The following is a 7532-nucleotide window of genomic DNA, read 5'->3' on the forward strand; positions in this document are numbered from 1 at the left end:
GTGCTTACTTGAAAAGATGAATGTCACTAAAACCATTTTAGGATTACATACCTCCAATTTATTGATTTGGTCTGTTCCTTCTTTTTCCCAGCTGACCACAGTGACAATGCAGGTTAAGTGGGGTGTACTGCCTGCGTCCTGCAGTAATGTGATAATGATCTGAGAGACCCTGCTGCAGCCAGAGATGGTGACAATTTACTTGCATACTTGTTAAAGAAGTGGTCTTTGACCGCTGAAGTGGAAGGCTGGAGAATGAATTCTCAGAGTGTTAGGGCTAATTTACTACAGGACATAGAGAAAGTTCTAAGAAGGATGGTAACCTGAAATACAAGTAAGGCTTGGAAGCTAAACTAACTTGTGTGATTGTTTCTGAAGTGCAGGTGTTCATATCCTCAGGAGAGGAAGGCATAAGGAGAGCAGGACAGAGATGGAAGACTTGACAAAAGGCAAGCTTTAACAAGGGGATCTGAGATATGCAATCTTCCAGGCAGTTTGTCTAAATGCTTTTGTATTTATCCTAGAGAAGGAGAGAATAGAAGTCTGCAAGAACGCAGAATGCTGCACCACAGGGAAACAGATAAAGTATTTTTTGAAATACAAAAATAAGTATAACCATAAGGAATCATCAGGTATATTCTGGTCAAGATGTTGTGGGCATGCTTGAGCCTACTTCAGACCAAATCTCAAGGCTCTTGAAAAAATCTTCCATTTCACGGTCTTAAGAGTCTTTTTTGGTTTGTTTTTATTTTACTTTTTTAACAGTAAGAATTGAGGGGTGAAAATTCACTTGTAATAATCTCTAAAAAAAGCAGTAAATTCCCAGAAAAATGTAGACTGGGGATTTGCTTGACTAGGTTTAGCAGCAGTTTTGCAGCCTGTGATTCACTGGGCTCACCAGGGAGCACAAGCAGCAGCTGACTGCCACTGTTCTTCTGTGGTCTTGTAAAGCAGCTGTGGGAGTCCATCAGCCAGGTAACTCCACAGTCCAAAGGCAACTACAGCTGATCTTTGCCAACAACAACACAGAGCTGAACAAAGTCTCATAGGAATCCCTGGCACTTCCTAACAAAGGGCGCTGCCTTCCTCTAGGTCTGAGCCTGTTCCAGCTGCAGTTGAGAACAGGACTGGACATCACCGTTGTTTCTCCTTGCTGGTGCCCAACGTTGGCTTTGCTGTCTCCTTTTGAATAGTAGGAGATGAAATCCAGGCATTGCTGATTCTTGGCTGTGCTGTCGTACTCGTGACTGTTTTCCTTCTCATCCAACAGATCCCCACCCACCCATGTGTTCAACGTGGGGCTCAGAGCCAACCTTCTGCTCCAGGACTCCAGTCATTGCAGGCTCTGTTGCAGGAGGGTTTGAGCAAGAAACAGTCAATAAGCCTATGGAAGTGAATGTAAAGGAACAGCCCTTTGGCCAGTTTGGGTCAGCTGTTCTGGCCATGCTCCCTCCCAGCTTCTTGTGCACTTCCTCACTGGCAGAGCCTGGGAGACTGAGATGTTCTTGATTTAGAGTAAGCACTGCTTAGCAACAACTACAACATCAGTGTGTTATCAACATTATTCTCACACTGAATCTAAACTACAGCACTGTAGCAGCTACTAGGAAGAAAATTAACTCTATCCCAGCCAAAACCAGGGCTCTGCCAACAGCCTGGAAATGCCTATCCTCTCCACCTGGGAAATGGAGTGAGCAGAAGTGCTTCTTCAAAGACTGGGAGAACTTTAAGAAATATGGGCTCTCCTAGTAATGCAGACTTCACATCTCTGCCATTTGGTGAGGGATAGGTAAAACATTTTCTGCATCTAGATCAAGTTTGCTATTCAAGTAGCACTAATGTAGATTACAGGCTTTCATCTTACTGTCTCTAATTTTTTTTTTTAAGAAATCAAGCATAACCTTGAATATGTCATGTAGAAAGTTGTTTGTAAATTACATGTAAAGACTGTAATGGGTATCTACCTGTTTCACCAAACTGATACTGCAGTTTTGCAAATGTAACTGTGCAGGTCTTTAATGGTCAATATCCCTTATATTAAAAAAACCCCCAACAAATAACCTTGGTGGGTTTTTTCGAAGTGTTAAGCTGTTCTTGCACTCTTCTGATTTGGATCTCTAAGGAAATCTGTTATTGGTTGCACTACAGCAAATTCTTAATATCTTGTTAGATGCTTTTTGATAGTTGTGTTTTGTTTTGTGTGTTGTTTGTTTTGTTGGGGTTTTTTTGGTTTTTTTTACTGGAGTCAAAATGTTTTGAAGTTTGGATTTGCCACATTCTCATGTTGTTATGTTGAGCTGTTTGGAAAGGATCTTAAGTTCTCATTAGAATGAGAAAATATTTAAATGTTTAAATGCTGCAGCTGTTACCTAGCCTTCAAATAGAAGTAGCTCTTGGAAAGAACTATTTTGAACAAGCCTTGACAAAGATAAACCTGCTCATTTTATACAAGAGTTCACAGTATGCTTGAGGCACATAGTAAGGCAGAACTAGGTACTTCTTGCATAGCCTAGAAGAAAAAATTCTACCTGTGTTGTGGTGAGCCAGGTTAGCTACAAAACTGCAGCCTGCACTTTGGTGTTCTGTTTTCCCTGAAAGGATTGCATTGAAAAAGAGACTTCCCACATCATATTCCAGGCTATAGAGTAAGCACTTCCAGGAAAAAGCCTGTGACTTCCTTGTACCCAGCCTGATTTTCTGTGTACACCTTCAGCTTGTGAGCCCCTGCACATGCCAGGACAGTGCTCCTGTGTCAAGGTGAGGGAGGAGGGGCTCGGCTGGAAAAGGCGAGTGGCTCAGGAGGTGCCCCATGTCCTTTCAGGGCTCCGTGTGCCACCCCTAGAGGGCTCCCGCCTTCCTTCGGCCGGAGCGAACCACAAAGCCGGGGAAAGGGTGCGGGATTGGGGCACGGCCGCAGCCTGCGCTGCGGTGAGCCCTCTGCGCGTAGTGTCCTTCCCTTAGTGTGTTCATCTTGCAGGTGGGCACTGGAAAGCCGAGTGGGAAACGTTTCTTTGCGTGATAACACCTTCCCCCTTCCCCTGTGTTTTTTAAGAACGCCATTTTTCTGGCGTTAATTCTGTGGTTTGCTTTTTACTGGTTAAAATTCAAGCAGTTGGTTCAGGCTGGGGCCCAGCTGCCCAATACCAGATCTCTGAAAACAGCAGTAATTTGGGGAGGGTGCAAAAAGCCTTTTAAATGGGAGGCAAGAAATAAATCATTCCTGTAACGAGTGGGACTAAACAAGTGTAGGTTAGAATGATACTCCTCCTTGCTTCTCTTGGTCAAGATTAAAAAATTCTGAAGCCTTTTTCCTCTTTACATATGACATAAAAGGTGTTTCTTCGTGTGTTTTTCTACAAGAGATGCCTCTTTTTTAATCTTTTAGTTGACAGCCCAGTTCCTTTATGAAGCCATGTTCTGGTGTCAATGTGGGGAAAGGAAAAAATAATTTTAACAATGGACGAGAAGACACTTCAGGCTTTCTATATAATTAATTATAGTCATTTAAAATCTTGAGCAAAGTCTATTCTTGGAGAAGTTCTAAGTTATAATTAAGGCAAGCTTCTAATGATGGATCTAATTGTTGGTTTACAGATAAGCACAGGTAACACGAGTTGGGCCACTGATAACAGATATTTTACCCAATAGTTTTCTGTTGATGCAGCTAATTCCATACAACTGTTCCAGCAGCTGGAATGACCGGCATGAGGTGAGTGTGGACGCATGTCAAGAGTTTTCTCTGACAGACTTAACTGGCCGAAGGTCATTGGTCTTTCCAGGTACTGTGTCCTTAGTGCTGGCTGTCAGAAGACTCCCGGGAGCACAGCTGCTTTAGCCCTGCTCCTGTTGAACCCCTACCATGAGGGACTTGGAGATGGGAGAATGAATCAGCCGCTGAGATGGCTCTGCCAATTCCCTCCTTCTACCCCACATCTTTCTGAAGAATGGAAAAGTTGCCATTGAGACAAAGGTCAAATTCAAGAGTGCAGGCAGGCACTGGTGAGTCTGCTTTTAGAACCAGACAGTAATCCTCTCCCTCTCTCTGTCCCCTCTTCAAAGGATTTCTGTCTCTTCAAAATGATAGAAATATCAAATCATACATGGACAGACCTTCCTGTTAGTACGGATCTAATGCTGGTTGCCTGTACAATTTTTAGTGTCCTGATGGATCCAGATACTTAAGTGAGTATCAAACTCTAGACATTCAGTATTAAGGTTACATTTAAAGTCTAAATACAATGTGTTTGAAAGTTACCAGCTAAACCACTGAGACAATGTTCCTGGTGCACAGTGCAGTGATACCAGAAAATTGTAAGGAAAGCATTTCAAGTGCTGGATTTTGTACTGACATTAAAACCTTTGGAAAACAGTTTAATCATACTCTCTGCCTCCCTCACCAATTATGTACTTCCTCATGGAAAAGTTTATAAGGCTGGGTTTTGCCTGAATTGTAGCGTTTCAGTTTGTGTCTTGGTTTTGTTTGCTATCTAAGGTAAAGAGATTATAGAACTGTGTTCCCAGTCTTAAGCCTTTGTAATTGGTGGTTTGTACTTTATTTCATTGGTAATGCTAGCAAGAGATTGAAAAGGGCTGTTTTCTGCAGGGTAAATTATTTAGTGGTTTTTACTTTTAGGTAGTTTAAGGAAGAGCTAATGAATAAGCCCTAATACAAATACTAATGAAAATTGTTTGTTTCTTCCCCCTACTAATAATCACCTATTGTAATGGAAGACATGTTGCAGAGGCTGCCCCTGCCATTAGAAAGTTGTCTTCTAATATTTTCTTGTTAATGACCTTTTAAGTCAGTGAGCAGTTGGCCAGGCCAGGATGTGCATTAGCAGGCTAATGGCAGTCAGCCTGCCTTGCTGAGGGCAGTGTCTCACAGCAATCCTCTGGAGCTGGCTGCATCTCTTGAAGCACTTAATACTGGCTTTAGCTCTGCTAAAGCACTTCTTGTGCTCCTATCACCTCCTTTGGGAGACTACTCCATTGACTAATAGATCTCACTGTCAGGAAGTCTTTCCTGTTCTTTAGTCTTACTGATATCAGCTCCAAAATATATAACTGTAGCCTCTTTGACTCCTTTTCAGTGAAAAGTTTAAAAAAAAAAAAAAAAAAAAGAAAAAAAAAAGGAAGGAAAAAAGCCATCACACTGGTATAAAAAAAAATTGAAAAAATTGAAACTAACCTGGTTTTCAATCTTCACTGTAAAACTTGTAGAACTTGGGGTTTTAGTTAAATGCTGCCTGCATAAATTTTTGGCTGATGGCAGCAGGATCTGGAAGCGGGCTAGCATTAAATCCGCTCATAAATAAAACTACTGCGACTTTGGGTCTGTCAGGGACCGATGTGTGTGCCTGTGACATGTACAAAAGCTGGCAGCTAATGAAAGCCACGCTGAGCTGCTCAGGGAAGTTTGTGAGGTTACACAATGCACTAGTTGAGATGTCACAGGAAAGCCAAGGGCTGGGGGTGTGGAGGGAGGACCACCGGGGCTGCATTTTGCAAGAAAAATGGTGTCAGCACAAGAGCAGCCTGCAAAGCTCTTGGGCTGGGCAGTGGGAGCTGCCTGCAGCCCTCGCCAGCCCGGGAGAGAGGCTGGTGTGCAGGAAGTAGCTGGAGAGAGGTTTTCACAAGGACCTGTTGTTTGGTTGTTCAGATTATATCAGTGTTCTGGCTATTGAGAGGGATTTGGCCTTTGGGTTTTGCTTTCAGCTTTATTTATTTTTGCCTGTTCTCAATTCTCTTTGTGAATACCAATATTCTGAGTCACCCAGAACGATTTCTGCCTTCATTAAAGATTCCTTCCAGCTCCCCTTCAACTGCTTGTAGGCTGGTGCTTGCCCCTGCCTCCCCCTTTGCACTTTGCTGCACATATTTATCTCTCAGTATTCCATCACTTCTCAGCTCCTGCAGCTCTGGCACTTGAGTACCTTCAACTGCACTGCCTCTTTGGTTCTTTGCACAACTTGTGTTCTTCACCTGATCTCTTCTGCACTGTCCCTGCACTGTCCCACATGTTTCCCAGCATGTGAGATATGGTATGAGGCCACAGTTTATCCCAATGCTACAGCAGCTCTGCTTAGGGCTGATTGAGTGAAATGCTTCAACTAGGAAACTGTGCATCTAGAGCCTTTTGACTATTTCTGTTACACAGCTACTTCTGTGTCACCCTGGATAAATCCATTTACTTATTTGCCTTTGTTTCTTTGGTGTACATCGGTGTTGAAATTGTCTATGGTATCTACATGAAACAGGCAGGGCCATGTTTCTCTAAAACCAAAATTAAAAGATGCACTATATAAAAGATGTAATTGTATAGTGCTTTAAGGGGTGCTCCTACATGAATTGCTGAGCTCTGTCACACTCTAAAGCTCATGTGGAAGAAATTCTACAAATCAATAAAGAAAATAACCCGGGAAGGAGGATGGGTCTCTTATTATAGCACTGTGTCAATACTGTAGATGCCTTAGTGCTCGTTAATGACTGTCCCTAATGGTATTCAAACAATCTACATTTGCTTTAGCTTTTTTCAAAGTCCAGATGAGCTGCTCAGAGCTCTCTTAATGATGCGAATTATTTAATGCTCATTTGTATGCAGTATGTTCCTGCTTTGAAAGTACTTCACAGAACTGGAGCCAAATTCAGCCTTGCAGCTCTATTGAAGTCAGTGCTTGTCTGTGCATCTGTTGGTTGCTTCTCTTTTTGGTTTTGCTTGAAGAGTTAACTTCTTGTTATGCTGATATTTTTTTAAAGGTAGTATCGGTAAAGGGTTTTTATCACTCTTCTTTCCTCCCAAAAAAGGAGCCAGAAGTACAGAAGCAGTTTTGCTGATTCTCATATCTCCCTCTTAACCCCTGCAAAAGGAGGACAGGCCAAGCAGAATATAATTTTTGGTGTTCTTTTCTTTCCTTTACTTTGCACCTCCTAAGCACAGTTTCAGTGATATCTGGCACTTCTCCTGAAAATCATCCTGCAAAGAATCTCTGCCATCTGATGTATGCAAGATATTCTCTGTGGCCCATTTCTGGTTTAACACAACATGAACTGATGGAGGCCAAAGTCTTGTAAAATTCTGCAAGTTGGTTGTGCTCAGTGTAACAGTGTCAGGATGTACTTTCTTGTGGTTGAGAGCAATAGGCGTGGGAGCCTACCTGAAATTTTGAATTAAAGTAACTGCTGAAAGGTGGAACAGTCAGTCTTAGTTCAAGCCCATACTCATTTTTTATTAGACTTGATAACTGCAGTATTCTTGTAATGTAGTTTTTCACTCATCCCAACTATGTTTTTAACACGCACATTGAAGAAAATGAAGAATCATCTGCAATAATACTGTTCACTCCCTCTGGGTAACGAGTAGAGCGTGATTTTCAGCTTGCAGCACAGACCCACAGCCATCTATTGCCTGCACGGAGAAACTGGGAGTAATGGAAAAGCATCCTTTCTAGATGTGCATGTCACTAGAATGGGCAGAGACGTTTCTTTTCAGGTGTTGGAGGTTTGCTGGCAGCACAGGGATGAGTGCTGAGATGTGG

Source organism: Corvus kubaryi, unplaced genomic scaffold (assembly GCF_017639235.1).
Source record: "Corvus kubaryi isolate FWS band 111438036 unplaced genomic scaffold, C.kubaryi_AGA036_p1.0 37382, whole genome shotgun sequence".
In the NCBI taxonomy this organism is placed as follows: domain Eukaryota; kingdom Metazoa; phylum Chordata; class Aves; order Passeriformes; family Corvidae; genus Corvus; species Corvus kubaryi.